The sequence below is a fragment of the Colobus angolensis genome, unplaced genomic scaffold, assembly GCF_000951035.1.
Source record: "Colobus angolensis palliatus isolate OR3802 unplaced genomic scaffold, Cang.pa_1.0 Scaffold153, whole genome shotgun sequence".
Lineage (NCBI taxonomy): Eukaryota > Metazoa > Chordata > Mammalia > Primates > Cercopithecidae > Colobus > Colobus angolensis.
Window position 1 is genome coordinate 6501838 of NW_012114633.1, and position 18775 is coordinate 6520612.

The 18775-nt window shown below is 36.8% G+C and overlaps 1 pseudogene; it reads left to right on the forward strand.

Moving 5' to 3' along the window:
• LOC105507820 overlaps positions 1-4616 on the forward strand; it is a 133849-nt pseudogene extending 129233 nt beyond the window's left edge.
• The last annotated feature ends 14159 nt before the right edge of the window (positions 4617-18775 follow it).

Consider the following 18775-nt stretch of genomic DNA (forward strand, 5'->3'; position numbering starts at 1 on the left):
GTGCTTATGATCATCCTCTTTAAAATATGGGATTCTCTTGTATTTCCCTCCAAAATCTTTATAAAATTTTTCTCATATTGGGGTCTTTAATTTACCTCGAATTTATTTTAATGTGTCACAAATTGCAAATTTTTAATAAGGATAATTAATTTTACCTGGAACCATTTATTTAAAACTTTGTTATTCCACAACCAATTAATAATGTCTGAACTGAGTTCATGCATATGCATAAGTCTTTGTCTGGGTTCTTTGCTCCTTTCCATTGGTTGGTTTGTCTAGCCCATACAAATAGTAACATAGCTGAATATTCACACTTTTACAATTTGTCCTCATATCTGCAAAGAATTTCTTCTCCTTTCCTACTAAAAAAAAGGCTTAGATATTCCTGATCATTTCACATTCCAAAGAAATTTTAGAGTTAGTTTAACTGATACTATACAGGATTTGTAAATTAATTGGGGGAGAATTTATTTCCTAAGAGTATTAACTTTTCCCATCAATTAATATCCAGTTTTTTGGCATTCTCTTATATCTTTCAGTAAATACTTAGGTACCTTTTAGTTTTTGTACCTCTTATGAATTTGATCTTAGTTTCTGTAATAGTTTAAGCATATGGGGAATAAATAAGAATGTCAATGACTTTTATATATTGATTCTATATCCAGGAACATGCTGATCTCTTATTAGTGCCAATAATTCATTTATAAGCCATCTCAGATTATATATATATTATATATAATATATATATATCATTACATCATATGCAAATAATGAAATTTAGTTTCCCCCATGCCAATTCTCATTCTTCTTACTTGTTATCCTTGTCTTTTGGGATTGATTACAAAATCCTATAAAATTCTTGCATAGCTCCCTACTTTAATGCAGATTTTGTAAGGTTTTACCATTAATAGTATTTGCTACAGGTTTAGATACACTTCAGTAAGTGGGCAAGTACCTTCCTATTCCCCGTTTGTGAAAAGTTTTTCTTACAAATGGGTGCTGCATTTATTGCATGAGTTTTCTGAATCTACTGAATCAATCATAAATGTTTTCTCTTTTAATCTGTTAACATAGTAATATACTAAGATTAACAAAATTTTTAATATTAAGTCATCCTTGAAATCCTAGAATACACATTATTTGACCATGATGCATTTTTAATATTTTGCTGAATCTAGTTAGCTAATGTGTTAGTATCTGTACATTTATGTTAAGTAATACTGGTCTAAAGAATTTATTTTATGCAGTAATATTTTCTGGTTTTGGTACCATAATAACAAGAAAAAAAGAATAGCTAACATTTATTTTGCGCTTACTATGTGTCAGTCAGTGCTCTTAGCATATCTCTTTTGTTTTCACCATTTAATCATCACAGTTCTATGAGGTAGGTACTCTGGTCATTATCCTAATTAAGCAAGTGAGAGTGCTAAGCATTTACCTAGGAATATAGTTAATAAGTGTCTGACCAGGAACACATTTTCTGTTCTCTAGGAAAATTTAAAAGTTTATAGTTATGTATTCCCTGATAGTTTGATAAACGCATGTCAATAACTAGGACTCCTGCTTTTTCTTCCAACTGATTGCATTTCCCTAATGGAAGTAAGTGTATTCAGTTTTAAAATATCTTCCTGGATCCATTTTAATAAGGTTTAATTCTCTAGGAAATAGTCCATTAAATCTATATTTTATATTAAATATTATAAATACATAATTTACTATTCAATAATTTAATATGAAAATGTAGATTATCTTTGGTTTTTCTTGATTAATGTTGTTAGAGGTTTGTGTAAGTTTTTAATCTTTTCTAAAAATAAACTTTATTCTATGCTGAATCTCCCTATTGTGGCTTGGTTTTCTAAATTCCTTCATTTCTGTTATTATTACTTCTTTCTACCTTCTTAAGATTTACTATTTTTCTAACTTCTTTGCTTAAACGTTCCTCAGTTAAATATTTAGCTAATAATTTTCCAATTGTTTTGTCCTAGTACGGACATTTAAGGTTAACATTTTTCCCGTGAGTATACTTTTTGTTGTAGTCTATCAGTTGTGCTTCTCTTGTTTTTCAAATCTAAATAGTCTATAATTTGCAATACAATTTCTGCTTTAAGCTACAAAATATTTGGAAAAGTACATTTTGGCATTATTTACTAATTTTATTGCAATGTTTTCAGAGAACATGTTTTTTGTGTTACCAACTCTTAGAGACTGTCTTTGTGGCCAAGTACATGAACAATTTTAAAATATATCCTATGGATGGACTTCAGGTGCCAGCCAAGATGAAGTAAGCCTGCTAGAATCCTTCTCTTTCACTCATTACAATTAAAAATTCAGGAAAAAATACTAAAACACTTAAATGAGGATGATTCTGAAACAAAATAATAGCAAGAAGGTTGAGGAGAGACATCAAAACTCAAAAAAAAATGACCAGTATGCCAATAGTGTGTTTCTTATGATATTTTTCCTTCAAGATCATCTGGTCTTGACTTAAGGATGGGCCAAATCAGGGAACAATGTGATGGGAACAGACAGCAAAAACTTTGAGAAAACTCTGGTTTTCTGTCAGAGTACTATGAAACTGGGACTCTAAGAGGTGGAAAGTGGAGGCTGAAGGTGAAATCCCAACGTGTTTTTCTCTCCCTCTGCCCCAAGGCCAGCTTCACTGACCAGCTTCAGTGCATGTAGAGGCAGCAGCATGAATGTAAGCCCTAGAAATCCATCGTTCTGGACAGAGGAAGCATGAAAATGAGCCTCTAGGGGCCTCTGTGTTTAAAGACTGTAGAAGGAATTCCCATTTTTATTTTCTGTCTTTTCTTTCATTACTTCATCCCCCGGGTATATCTAATAACACAGAACTGTGCCACTGTGTGGAAGACTTAGACAGAGGACTCTTGGCCAGAGGGACTAGAAAAAGGGGCCCCTGGGAGGCAGACTCTGCGAAGGAAATTATTTTTTAAAAAGAGAGAGACAGACAGAGAGAGAGAGAGACAGAGAGAGAGACAGAGAGAAGAGGGCCCGCCCGGCTCGCAGAGGCAGCGTGGCCGCAGAGCAGAGGCAGCAGCGGCGGCGGCACGCGCGGATGTCGCAGGGTCTCGCGGCAGCACGGCGGCCTACCTGATCATGAGCAGCAACGGCTACATGCCCGAGGACTGGCTCACCGCGCAGCAGCTCTTTACCAGGGCCGAGCGCCTCACCTGCAACGACTTCCTGATTCTCCCAGGATTCATAGACTTCGTAGCTGATGAGGCGGACCCGACCTCAGCCCTGACCCGGAAGATCATGCTGAAGATGCCGCTGATCTCCTTCCTCCGTGGACACTGTGACAGGCTAACATAGCCATCGCAATGGCTCTGATGGGAGGTATTGGTTTCATTCACCACAACTGCACCCCAGAGTTCCAGGCCAACGAGGGGCGGAAGGTCAAGAAGTTTGAACAGGGCTTCATCACGGACCCCGTGGCGCTGAGCCCGTTGCACACTCTGGGTGATGTGCTGGAGGCCAAGAGGCTTCTCAGGCATCCCCATCGCGGAGACGGGCACCATGGGGAGCAAACTGGTGGGCATCGTCACCTCCAGAAACATCAACTTCTTGCTGAGAAGGACCACACTACCCTCCTCAGTGAGGTGGTGATGCCAAGGAAGGAGCTGGTGTTAGCTCCAGCAGGCTTGATGTTGAAAGAGGCAAATGAGATCCTGCAGCATAGCAAGAAAGGGAAGCTGTCTTTCGTCAATGATAGCCATGAGCCGGTGGCCATCACCGCCTGTACAGACCTGAAGAAGAACCAAGACTAACCTCTGGCCTCCAAGGATTCCCACAAGCAGCTACTCTGCGGGGCAGCTGTGGGCACCCCTGAGGATGACAAATACCCCCCGGACCTGCTCACCCAGGTGGGTGTAGACGTCACAGTCTTGGACTCCTCCCAAGGAAACTCGGTGTATCAGATTGCCATGGTGCATTACATCCAACAGAAGTACCCCCACCTCCAGGTGATTGGGATGACAGCAGCCCAGGCCAAAAACCTGATTGACGCTGGTGTGGACGGGCTGCACATAGGCATGGGCTGCGGCTCCATCTGCGTCACCCAGGAAGTGATGGCCTGCTCTTGGCCCCAGGGCACGGCTGTGTACAAGGTGGCCGAGTATGCCCTGTGCTTTAGTGTGCCCATCATAGTCAATGGCGGCATCCAGACCATAGGGCACATGGTCAAGACCCTGGCCCTTGGAGCTTCCACAGTGATTATGGGATCCCTGCTGGCCACCACCACGGAGGCCCCCAGTGAGTACTTCTCAGACAGGGTGTGGCTCAAGAAGTACCGGGGCATGGACTCACTGGATGCCATGGAGAAGAGCAGCAGCAGCCAGAAATGATACTTTGGTGAGGGGAATAATGTGAAGATCCCACAATGTGTCTTGGGCTCCATCCAGGACAAAAGGTCCATTCATAAGTTCGTGTCCTATCTCACAGCGGGCATCCAACACAGTTGCCAGGATATCCGGCCGCAGCCTGTCTTTCAATCCTTGATGTACTCAGGAGAGCTGAAGTTTGAGAAGCAGACCATGTCGGCCCAGATCAAGGGTGGCATCCACAGCCTGCACTCTTTTGACAAGCGGCTGTACTGAGGACAGTCTGGGAGGCCGAGGTGGTGAAGGGGGTGCACCCCAGTGTCCACTTTTGGGCACAGCCTCCCTCTGTAACTGAGTGATCCACAGATTTGCACTATAGGTTCCCCAGTTCCTTTCCAGAGAGACAGGAGGGGAGGTTCTGAGGGGTCTGCGGCCTCTCGCTGGGCACCGCCTGCAGACTCTGGACTGCTCTCTGGGCCAGGCTGCCCTGGGAACCCCTCAACACACACACACACCAGCCCAGCTAGTCAGGCTCTCCAGCCCCGCGCATGCTTCAGGTCTTGCTGCAGCCTGCTCCAGCCCAGCCCCCACCCCAGGGGCAGGAGGTCCCTCCTGGCTTCTCCCGTAGGGCACCTCCCTGCCCCCAGCCCCCCTGGAAATGGTGCTCTCCTGACCCTGCCTCTGGTCCTTCCCGGGCCACTACCCCCTCAGCCATGTGGCACTTCTGAGCTCTTGACCTAAGCCAACAGGAGGTCTCCACCCACTTCCCCCACCCTAGGCTACCCTTGGGCCCTGCTCCTCAGGCCACTCCCCTGTCCCTGGCCCTGGGGAGGAGGCTGCCCTGATCATGGCCGCCTGGCCTCCCTGTCATTCCTGACTCACACCATCCCCAGGTATACCATTCCTGCCCTCTCCTTAGCTGCAGTGGAAGGCACACTTTGCATGCCTTGGAATCACAGTTGTGTCATTGTGTATTAAATAATAAGAATAAATCAAGCAGGTCTCAACGCCTCCAAAGAAAATTAAAAAATAAAAAATAAAATAAAATAAAATAAATAAATAAGCAGTGAAGAAGAAAATTCCCTGGTGTGCCCCCAAACTCTGCCTGTATGGAACACATCCAAAGAAACATAGCAAAAGCTTTAAGAATTGATCTGTGAATCAGCTCCAAAGTCTTACACTAATCCCTGACTGTTTCAGATAACACAATAAAGACTTTAAACCCTGAAATGACATTCGAACTAGCACCAGTGTAAGGCAAGATAGAACTCATGGTCTGAACCTAATTTGATTTATTAATAAACAAAAAATCTTCAGATGATTTTAACAAGAGGCAGAGTCTCACAACACATTACTCAAAATTTTGAAGATGTAATGCAAAATTGCTCAACATACAAATAACAAAAATAAATAAATAAATAAAAAGTTGGACCTGCTTTCCAGAGAAACAACTATCAACAAATGTCAAATCTAAGATGATCCAGATGTTGGAATAAAGACTTCATTGTAGCTATTATAACCATGCTCCATGAGGCAAAGGTGAACGCTCTTGAAATTAATGGAAATAAAGATGTTCTTAACAGAGCAATAGAAACTACTGGAAAAAGAAAAGGGAAAAATTGGACATTTAAAAAATAAAAAATGCAACACTTGAAATTTTAAAATTCCCTAGACGGTTCAATAAAAGAATAGAGATAACAGAGGGAAAAGTCAGTAAACTTAAAACTTGATCAATAAAAATTGTCTAGTCTAAATCACAGAGAGAAAAAAGATTGAAAATGAAAATGACCAGAGCGTCTAGGGCCTATAGATAATATAATAACAATATTCAAAAAACCTAGTAATAGTGTCATTGGCATCTATGAAATAAAGGGAAAAAATGATTGTTGAAGAAAAATATTTGAAGATATAGTGGATGAAAAACTTCCAAGTTCAGTGAAAAACATAAATTTACAGAAAAAATTCAAGAAGTTCAGAAAAATAATTTAAACTCAAACAAGACTTAAGGGAAATTATAACAAAGGGAAACTTGTAACCTTAGGAATGAGGATAAAGCAAAAGAAATGGTTGGGTATCTGAATAAATATAATTTAATATTTTTCTCTTCTCAGTTTATTAAAATATATATGACTTTTGAAAGCAAATTTTATAACATTTCTAGAAAGGTTCCAGTGTATGTACAGGTAATGGACATGACAGAGCAAGTAGATAGAAAATCAGTAAGGACACAGAAGGAATGAACACCACTATCAACCAACTTGACCTAATTGACATTTGTAGAACACTCTTGCCCACTAATGGCAGAATGCATAGTCTCCTCAACTGCACATAGAACATTCACCAACATAGACCATAAAACACCTCAACAAGTTCAGAAAAAATCAAATTATATTTTGTATACATTATACATTATACTTTCCAAACACGAGTAACAGAAAAAAAATCTGTAAAGCACCTAAATATTTGAAAATTAAATAAACCATAAATCAAACAAGTAGTAGAGTGGGAACTTGGAAAATATTTTGAAACAAATGAAAACACAAATTAACTATACAAGGAATGAAAGAGACGATCCTACAGACTCCACAGTCTTTCATCAAAGAGATGAAAGAGATGACTCCTACAGACTCCACAGATATTAAAAGACTAATGGTACCAACAACTCTATGCCCATGACTTAAACAGCTTAAATGTGATAGACCACTTCCTTGAAAAATGTAAATTACCAGAACTCACTAAATAGTAAATTGTCTATATCTTCATCTAGTAGAAAATTAAATATTTTATTTAAAAACTTCCAAAAATGAAAACTGTAGTCCCAGATGGTAAATTTTACTAAATATTTAACAAATAATACTAATTTCACATAATTTCTTGCAGATAAGGAAGCTGAGGCTGAGGGGTATATATTTCCCAACTCATTTTATGAAGCCAGGACTACCTTGATACCAAAACCAACCAAAAATATTACAATAAAAATAAATTACAATGCACTATTTCTCATGAATATAAACAAAAAAGATTCTCAACAATTTGAATCCAGTAATATATTTAAAAGATAATATAAAATTATCTTTTACTTTATTTAATGAAATTAAAATTACAATTACATATCTATCAGAATGCCTGTAAAATGAAACTAACACAAAAAAAACCTGACAATGCCAAGTGCTAGCAGAGATGCAAACCAACAGGAACTCTCATACAAAGCTGAAGAGAATGCAAAATGGCACAGCCACTCTAGAAAACAATGCCTTATAAGGTCAAACATATATTTAGCATACAGCTCAATAACTCCACATTTTAGCATTTACGTAAGTGTGATAAAAACCCATATTCACACAAATGTGGTAATTTTAAAACAAATGTGTCAGTATCATCAGAAACTGAAAACAACACAAATGTCCCTCACTTGGGGACTGGATAAATAAATGTGATGCATTCATATAATGAAATACTATTCAGCAATAAGAAGGAATAAAATATTGATGCATGCAATAAATGAATGAATCTCAACTCTATTATTCTAAGAGAAATAAACCTTTCTCCAAAGTTAATATACAGAATAATTCCATGTATATTATTTTCTAGAAAAGGCAAAAGAGAATTGCAAGAACTCTACATGAAAAAACAGCAAATTTATGATACATAAATATTTTAAATAAATTTTTAAAATACTCTGTGGGTGTTTGAAAACAATTTCCTTCACCTACTTATTGTTTGTAATGTTCTATATATGCAATCTATCATTTGATGAAAATTATGTCAAAATCTCCCACTACAATTGATAATTTGTCCATTTCAACTTTAATACTATTGATTTTTACTTTATGAATTTTTTTCAGGATATTATTTGCCTTTAACATACATGTATTCAGAATTGCTCTATTTTCTAGTGAACTAGGCTGTTACTTCTACTTAAAGTCCTTTTTGTTTCAAAGTCTATTTTGCCTTTCATTAATATTGCAAAATAGTTGTTGGGTTCATCTTTGCCTGCATATGATTTTACATTTCACTATTTTCATCTTTCCATTATGATCATGTATAGGTGTATTTCTCATAAACAGCATGTAACTGGATTTTTTTTTTTAAGCAGGGTCTCACTCTGTCACCTGGGCCAGAGTACAGTGGCATGATCATGGCTCACTGTAACCTCCACCTTCTGGGCTCAAGAAATGCTCCCACCTCAGCATCCTGAATAGCTATGACTACAGGCATGTACCACCACACTTGGCTAATTTTTAAATTCTTTTATAGAGACAAAGTCTCATTATATTGCCCATGGCTGGTCTCCAACTCCTGGGTTAAGCAGTCTTCCTGCCTTGGCTTCCCAAAGTGCTGAGATTACAGGCATGGGTCACTGCACCTGGTCACAACTGGATTTTTAAAATTTAATTTGAAATTACCTACCTTTTAAGAGGTAAATTTATCACTAGCATTTATGTTTTTAATACCTCATTTTATATTTTATTTTATGTCTCCTGGTTTTTATTTACTTATTTTTTTCAACTCCCAAGTGCTTGGAATATCTTTTTTAAATTTACTTATTGCTCTTTCCTTTTTTAAAACAACTGAGTCCTTTATTGGTTTGTGCTTGTTTTATATTCTATTGCTCGTCTATAGAGTTTATCCTTAAATATGTTACATGCATTCTTGACTTAACAGAGTGAAAATTTAATCAGTATCACTAGTTCCCTCCAAAATATCAGATTTGAGAAAGATTTAACTCCAGTCATTCATCTCTTGATTTTTTCATGAAAGTTGAGCTTTAACTCCAGTCATTTATCTCTGATTTTTTTCATTCAAGTTGGCTTCGTCGTTTTCTTTAAAGCACTCAAAATTCGTAATCATCATTATTATTTTTTATTTTTATTTTTTGAAACGCAGTCTTCATGTGTCTCCCAGGCTGGAGTGCAGTGGCGCGATCTCGGCTCACTGCAAGCTCCGCCTCCCGGGTTCAGGCCATTCTCCTGTCTCAGCCTCCTGAGTAGCTGGGACTACAGGCGCCCGCCATCACATCCGGCTAATTTTTTGTATTTTTAGTAGAAACGGGGTTTCACTGTGTTAGGCAGGATGGTCTCGATCTCCTGACCTCCTGATCCACCCGCCTTGGCCTCCCAAAGTGCTGGTATTACAGGCGTGAGCCACTGTGCCCGGTATTGCTTTTAATATTCATTGTTTATTTAGATTCATCTACAGGTTAATTCATTTCTTTGCAGAGATGTTAATGCACGCTTTAATCAATTTCTTTGATTTCCTATTCATTGTTCCCTCTCCTTCTTTTTCAAAGTGCATAATTTGATGTTTCCTTTAGATTCTGTGAATAATAATACTAATTACTATTTTCAATTCTAAATTTTCTGAATATTTTTAAATTTTATTGATACTCTGTTACAACAAAATGTTATCTGGTCCTAGGTACCAGAAACAGATGTTGAGCCTCCTAGGTGAGGGAAAAGCACTAAACATCCCAAGTCTCAATACACTGATTTTTCAACTCTTCATGTCACCTACCCATGAAAGGTTTGCTGAAAGGCAAGTCTCCTGCAAAACCAGAACTACCACCATCACTCTTAATTCAGTACAAGAGGAGAGTTAGAAAAAGGTGTATTTTTGTGGGATGCACATTCACAGTGAAAAGTTTTATTTCTCTTCAAACACCCCTCCATGTGGAAGAAATGCAATATTTTCCCTTCCTTGAGACGAGAATAGGAGAAAGAAAGAGGATCACTAAAACAACTTGCAGTCATCAAAACCACTTATTTCCCTCTAAGTCAGGTATGAGTATTTCTCAGCTAAACTTAGCCAAACTGTTTCTTTGGCCAGGAAAACTCAATGTAGAAACAAGAACAGGAAACATTACAGAATGTGAGTTTCTCACAATTTTCTAAAGACATCAGTTGTCTTTTTGCTACACCCTCATGAAGCTGTGGGACACTTACTATGGCAAGAGCTAAAGAGGAACGGAAGAAGTTAGAACCAGGGGTTCAGATTTCCACATCAAAAAAGGGAAAGACACTCATAGGACTCTGAAGAACCAATTAATGTGTTCCACAAAGCAGCATCCATTTATATGGTTGCAACTCTAGAAGCTAATAGGCTAATCTCAGTCAGAGATACAGGATTGGGTATCTGCAGACTGCAATCAGAGACAATTATTAAAAATAAAATGTATTTCCCCAATGAGCTGTCTCTTTTCAATAAACCAATAAAACGTAAATAACATTTTGAGATGGTATACGATTACAAATTACTACTTTTGCTTTTGCTGGCACCTAGGTTAATTCCTTTACTTAGGGTTGTGTCTCACGAATTAAGTCAATCTCACAGTTTCACAATGGATTAAGTTTTCAATTTATCGAAGATAACATTGAAATAACAGTACTCCATACTACTTCCTTGGACTGGTGGCAAAGTTTAGCTAGTCCTCCTTTCACAGGTAAAGTAAATTTTACAGGTTCTATATTTGTTGAAGCCCTACTTCCAATACTCATTTAGATCCTAAAATCCAGAACTTCAGCCATTAAGGTCTATATATTATTTTAATCTCCTTACCAAATAGAATCCTTGGACTTCAGCTTCTACTTATGACACTGGCTTGAAAATTTCTTCTCATCTCTGTCACTTGAGTAATTTCATTGTTTGAATTAATTATACATTGTGAAAAATGCTTATATTTATCCCTAATTTCTATGTAGTGTCAAATCAAAATGCCAAATGTTAAAGTATGATTTTATCAGTTAATGCCACATATCTTCCTAATAGAGGGCAAAACCAGTATATTTAAATAAATTTATATATCCTTATTTAATATTTTATTAATGATCTGAAATAATCGCATTGTGGAAATGTTTTCAAATTTTAGACTCTGTAGAAATTTTTTAAACCAAATTATCTAGAATGGATAATGACATTTTGTTGTTTAATAAAATATGTTGGTTAAAACAATTTAAATATCACTTGAAAACATATAAAAATACAGATGCACACACTACACACACACACACTCACTCACACACTATAAATCAGAGTTGGCTTCAAGAACATCCTATTAGTCTTGAAGATTGGGTCCCTCTTCTCAGTAACATTCGTCGAATTACTTAAGAAAATAGGGAAATGTCAATAGTAGCTAAAGTCATCTTCTGAACAAGCAGGTTTCAACTCTGGTTATTTCATCACTGGACTCTTCTCAAATAGAGTTGGCAAGAGTAATTCTGAAATCAACACAGAAAGTCACAGAAGAGCAAATTCAGGTCATCTGACTCATTCCACTTGTAACTTAAAGAGCATTTAAGCCCACATTTTGAGGGGAGAAAGTTATAAAGTATTGCAAATCAACTGTTACTTTTTTCGATTTTTTAAAAAACTTTGAGTTGGAGAGAAGGAAGAGAAAAAAGAAAAAAAATATTATTTTTAAATAGAAAACTTTCAAATTGCTGAAAATAATTACCTTTATATGACAAATTGGAAATAAATTCAAAAGAAATGATCATACAATCCATATAAGCTTTACTATTAAATCAAATATTAAAATCCTATTTCTAAAATAAAAAGTAATATTTTTATTTATTAAGATTCCTTTTTAGGTATTCCATTTCTGAATGTGAAATATTACATACCCCCAAAAGTCTAAAACTAAAGTGTTAAACATTCAAACTGATTTATCTTTCCTTCTTTGGGTAAAACTTTATTTTTTTAATTTTATTTTTAGAAAATTATGTTATTTAAAAATTATTGTTCTAAATATAAGTATATTATAGAAAAATATTATAGTGAAACATGAAATATTCAATCATTGATATAATGTACCTATTAACATTATGTATTTCCAAAAATGTGGTTAATAGGTACTATTAAACATTTCTATCTCATACTCAAGATATTGTTGAATATCAGCTCATTACTTCATCTGGGTTATTTTGGGACATAAAAGACAACCCAGAGAGGAACAGAGAATGTTCTTCTCTATGTTTGCTGCTCTACACATCCACTTGTTTTAAGCAGGAGAAATGAGTTTTGTCATTGAATTTGCTACCACTGAAAACATTTGTAGAAAAATCAACCCTATTTGTTCATTCTAGTCTTTAAATTCTTTTCCTCATGTTTCGTTTTCCCCTCTTTAACCCTGTGCTCTCCTGATTTCTTTGATAAGTATTTCCTTTCCTTATTTATATCTTTATATTTATATATATTATACATTTACATTTATATATATTTATATGTGCCCTCTATATCTTTTCCTATTCAATTCTTATTTTGAAGGCTAGTTTAATGACCAACACATTACAGTGTTGTACTAACGATCACTTTTCCAACTGATTCTTCCTCTTCCTTTAAAGAACATCACTTCAATTGAATGTCTGATCACAGACTGAAACTGCCAATTTAGTTGTGCTTAAACTTGGTTGTTCTTCTTCCCTTTATTATATATATGTACAATTTTTTCTGAAAAACTAAAAATTGCATTTTGTAGGTTTCTAAATTGAAGTTTCCCAAGAATGATTACAATATTTTTTATTAAAAGACATCATATATTCCCCTAAAAGATTATAGGTACATATCAATAATATATTAATGCGAGCTTATTTATTATACTCTCTGAAGAGATATTTTAAATGTTCTTTATTAATGAATGAATAAGCAACAACCCTATAATGTGGAAAAAAGAAAACAACCAGGTATGGGAATAGTCATGTTTTTCTAGAGAAGTGCCTTTGATAACAATGGAGTCCTTTATTGACAACTCATCATATTCCAAGCCTTTAGCTGAACACATTACACACACTATTGCATTTCATCATTCCAACAAACTTGCAAATACAGACATTTTTATCAAAATTTATTAGATGAGGAAACAGAACCATAGAGAGGAAATTTCTCCATTATCACATAGCAAGAAATGCAAATTGAAACACAAGTCTGTCTATCACCAAAGACAATGTTATTTCTTGACTGCCAGGGAAGCCACCTACCAGCTAGAAAATAGAGTACTACATTTTTTACACAAAATGAAAAAAAAAAACAGAAACAATGTGAATCTACATCACCTTGAAAAAGAAAAAAAACTAAAATATAAACAAAAATCCCCAGGAATGTTAAAGATATTATGTATCATTAAATTCTTGGCCAATGACACACATAAATTGTACATGAAACTAAAACTTGAGTAACAATTGGAATTCTTCATGAAAATGTAAACCTTTTACTTTAAACGTCTTTCCCATATAATAAAATGACCACGTTTATCCTTTTATAACTCAAAAGCAACATTTACTCTTACATTAAACCAGAAAAATTGGAGTGTTTACTAAGTGTTCAGGACTTTAAGCTCCAATAAATGACAGGATCCTCTTCATTTCTTGAACATAATTTCAAAATTAGTTATGAGTTTTATATATAATTGTAAAGTATATAGAACTGCTGATCAAATGTTATAGTTCATTTTATATATAGTTATATTTTGATATCCTTTTTTAAGAAAAGTAAGATACCAACAACTTTACTAGGACATAATTTCAAAAATGTCCACGGGTGTTACATATCAAGAAAGGACTGATTTATTATCATGTAAAATACACAAACTAGCAAGGAAGAACACTTCCTATATATATTTATTTAACCATAATCTAAGGGAGTTCTTATTTGTGCATTGTTGAGAATGAAACCATCCAGGGAACCTTAGAGTAACAATAGAAAGAATGGGACTCTTCCTTTAGAGATAATTTTCTCCGACCAGGAAATTAAATGTTTCTCCTGGCAGCCAGTAAAGTACACAGAGGAATGTCAGCTCACACGTATACCTCTTCAAAGTTAATCACAAACTGGGGTTACCCAAGGTTCAGACTAAAGACAGGAGCAGTCTCACCCATACATATTATTCGACCATGTAAGCCAATCTATAAGCATCAGCTAGAAGACAAGTGTTCGCTAGGGTTTCACAATGAATCACAGTAAAGTAGAACTATAACACCTTTATATATACTGAAGGAGAAGAAAGAACTAACATCTGTCCTAAAGATGGCTAAGGTTACATTTTGTGTATTTAAAGTTGTAATGTATAATATGAAGAGATATATTTTTGTTCATCAAAACATGTAAATCAGAAAGCTACTAACAGTGCTTATACAGACAGAAGTGGCTCTATGTAGAGGAAAGAGCGATGGATTTAGAATCAGAGAATGTGTGAGTGAATGTGGGTTCAGTAACTAGTTGCTCTGTCAACTTATTAATGTTCTGTAACATTTCTAGGCCTCAATTTCTTCAACTATAAAAACTGAAATAATAGTACCTGGCTTGCAAGGTTGCTGTGAGGACAGAACACATGAACACATGTTAGATAGCTCTAAAAACATTCTACTACTATACAAAGATAAAGTAGTGTTATCGTTGTTTCTGCAAGTAGGAAAGGACCATTGCTGAAATTGAGCCACATAGAATCTGAGAGGGTACACATTATTGAAAATGCTAGGGTCTTCTCAGAGCTAACACTGTCAAATTGACATCTCCTTACTCTGAATCCAGGACAATTCTAGGCTGAACTAGACTTCCCGAGTAGTAAGCAGAATGAGACTGGCACTAGAGAGACATCTAGTGTTTAAAATAACAGAAGAGCCGACGTGATGGTTAAAATAAACTTTTTCAAGTATGAAACATTCCATGTTCAAAGAAAGCCATACAAATATTAAATCACCATTACAACAATGTCTCTGCCATTTTTAAATTTTTTTGAGATTGAGTTTCGCTCTTGTTGCCCAGGAGTGCAATGGTGGGATCTCTGGTCACTGCAACCTCCACCTCCCAGGTTCAAGCTATTCTCCTGCCTCAGCCTCCAGAGTAGCTGGGATTACAAGTATGTGCCACCATGTCCAGCTAATTTTGTATTTTTAATAGAGATGGGGTTTCTCCAAGTTGGTCAGGCTGGTCTCAAACTCCCGACATCAGGTGATCCTCCTGCCTCAGCCCCCCAAAGTGCTGAAATTACAGGTGTGAGTCACCGTGCCCAGCCTCTCAATGCCATTTTTAATCCTCCAGAAATTAAAAATGTATTACCTGAATTTTCAAATAAACAGACATATTTAAGAAGAGCCAGGAGTCAAGGAAGGGAACTCCAGAAACTCACTGTTTAAGACACTTACCACTTAACAGCATAGAGTTTACAGCAAAAGCAAGATCAAAGAGGTCTGGAGAAAGAAGAAGTAAACAGGACAGAGATTTTGTTAGATGGAAATCAGAGAAGAAAGCTAATTACCTTTTGAATATCTTTGCTCTTGCTTCTCCAGTTCTTTTAATTGTGATGTTAGGGTGTCAATTTAGATCTTTCCTGCTTTTGCTTGTGGGCACACAGTGCTATATTTGCCTCTACACCCTGCTTTAAATGTGTCCCAGAGATTCTGTTACATTGTGTTTTTGTTCTCATTGGTTTCAAAGAGCCTCTTTATTTTTGCCTTAATTTCGTTATTTACCCAGTAGTCATCCAGGAGCAGGTTGTTCAGTGTCCATGTAGTTGTGCAGTTTTGAGTGTCTTCTTAATCCTGAGTTCTAATTGGATTGCACTGTGATCTGAGAGACAATTTGTTATGATTTCCATTCTTTGGCATTTGCTGAGGAGTGTTTTACTTCTAATTATGTGGTCAATTTGAGAATAAGTGTGATATGGTGCTGAGAAAAATGTATAGTCTGTTGATCTGGGGTGTAGATTTCTGTAGATGTGTATTTGGTCTTCTTGGCCCAGAGCTGAGTTCAAGTCCTGGATATCCTCGTTAATTTTCTGTCTCATTGATCTGTCTAATATTGACAGTGGGGTGTTAAAGTCTCCCACTATTATTGTGTGAAAGTCTAAATCTCTTTATATGTCTCTAAGAACTTGCTTTATGAATTTGGGTGCTCCTGTATTGGGTGCATATATATTTAGGACAGTTAGCTCTTCCTGTTGCATTGATCCCTTTACCATTATGTAATGGTCTTCTTTGTCTTTTTTGATCTTTGTTGGTTTAAAGTCTGTTTTATCAGAGACTCGGATTGTAATCCCCCCCACCCTTTTTTTTTTCTTTCCATTTGCTTGGCAAATATTCCTCCATCCCTTTATTTTGAGCCTATGTGTGTCTTTGGACATGAGATGGGTCTCCTGAATGCAGCACACCAAAAGGTCTTGACCCTTTATCCAATTTGCCAGTCTACCTATTTTAATTGGGGCATTCAGTCCATTTACATTCAAGGTTAATATTGTTATGTGTGAATTTGATCCTGTCATTATGATGCTAGCTGGTTATTTTGCCTATTAGTTGATGCAGTTTCTTCAGAGCATCGATGATCTTTACAATTTGGCATGCTTTGCAGTGGCTGGTACCAGTTGTACCTTTCCATGTTTAGGTGCTTCCTTCAGGAGCTCCTGTAAGGCAGGCCTGGTGCTGACAAAATCTCTCAACATTTTCTTGTCTGTAAATGATTTTATTTCTCCTTTGCTTATGAAGCTTAATTTGGCTGGATATGAAATTCTGGGTTGAAAATTATTTTCTTTAAGAATGTTGAATACTCTCTTCTGGATTATAGGGTTTCTGCCAAGAGATCTGCTCTTAGTCTGATGGGATTCCCTTTGAGGGTAACCTGACATTTCTCTCTGGCTGCCCTTAACATTTTTTCCTTTATTGCAACCTTGGTGAATCTGACTATTATGTGTCTTGGGGTTGCCCTTCTCAAGGATTATCTTTGTGGTGTTCTCTGTATTTCCTGAATTTGAGTGTTGGCCTGTCTTCCTAGGCTGGGGAAGTTCTCCTGGATAATATCCTGAAGAGTGTTTCCAACTTGGTTCCATTCTCTCCGTCACTTTCAGGTATACCAATCAAATGTAGATTTGGTCTTTTCACAGAGTCCCATAGTTTCTTGGAGGCTTTGTCCATTTCTTTTCACTCTTTTTTCTCTAATCTTGTCTTCTTGCTTTATTTGATTATGTTGATCTTCAATCTCTGATATCCTTTCTTCCACATGATTGATTCAGCTATTGATACTTGTGTATGCTTCACGAAGTTCTTTGAAACCAACGAGAACAAAGACACAATGTACCAGAATATCTGGGACACATTTAAAGCAGTGTCTAGAGAAAAATTTATAGCACTAAATGCCCACAAGAGAAAGCAGGAAAGATCTAAAATCAACACCCTAACATCACAATTAAACTAGAGAAGCAAGAACAAACAAATTCAAAAGCTAGCAAAAGACAAGAAATAACTAAGATCAGAGGAGAACTGAAGGCAATAGAGACACAAAAAAAACCCTCAAAAAAAAAAAAAAAATCCAGGAGCTGGGTTTTTGAAAAGATCAACAAAATAGATAGACCACTAGCCAGACTGATAAAGAAGAAAACAGAGAAGGAAGAATCAAATAGAGACACACACACAAAATTCTATCCCCAACAAGATAAAGGGTGGTATCACCACTGACCCCACAGAAATACAAACTACCATCAGAGAGTACTATAAACACCTTTAAGCAAATAAACTAGAAAATCTAGGCCTGGCACAGTGGCTCACACCTGTAATCCCAGCACTTTGGGAGGCCAAGGCAGGTGGATCACAAGGTCAGGGGAGATAGAGACTATCCTGGCTAACATGGTGAAACCCCATCTCTACTAAAAAAGTACAAAAAAAATTAGCCAGCATGGTGGTGGGCGCCTGTAGCCCCAGCTACTCAGGAGGCTAAGGCAGGAGAATGGCGTGAATCTAGGAGGCAGAGCTTGCAGTGAGCCAAGATCATGCCACTGCACTCCAACCTGGGTGACAGAGTAAGACTCTGTCTCAAAAAAAAAAAAGAAAAGAAAAGAAAAGAAAAAAAGAAAGAGGGAAAGAAAAAAAGAAAGAAAAAGAAAATCTAGAAGAAATGGATAAATTCCTGGACACATGCACCCTCCCAGACTAAACCAGGAAGAAGTCGAATCTCTGAATAGAGCAATAGCAACTTCTAAAATTGAGGCAGCAATTAATAGCCTACCAACCAAAATAAGTTCAAAACAGGACGGATTCACAGCCAAATTCTAACAGAGGTACAAAGAGGAGCTGGTACCATTCCTTCTAAAATTATTCCAAGCAATAGAAAAAGAGGGAATCCTCCCTAACTCATTCTATGAGGCCAGCGTCATCCTGATACCAAAACATGGTGAAGATACACACCAAGACAAAAAAGGAAATTTCAGTCCAATATCCCCGATGAACATCCATGCAAAAATTCTCAGTCAAATACTAGCAAACTGAATCCCGCAGCACATCAAAAATCGTATCCACCACGATCAAGTCAGCTTCATCCCTGGGATGCAAGTATGGTTCAACATATGCAAATCAATAAATGTAACCCATCACATAAACAGAACCAATGACAAAAATCATATGATTATCTCAACAGATGCAAAAAAGGAATTCAACAAAATTCAACAGCCCTTCATGCTT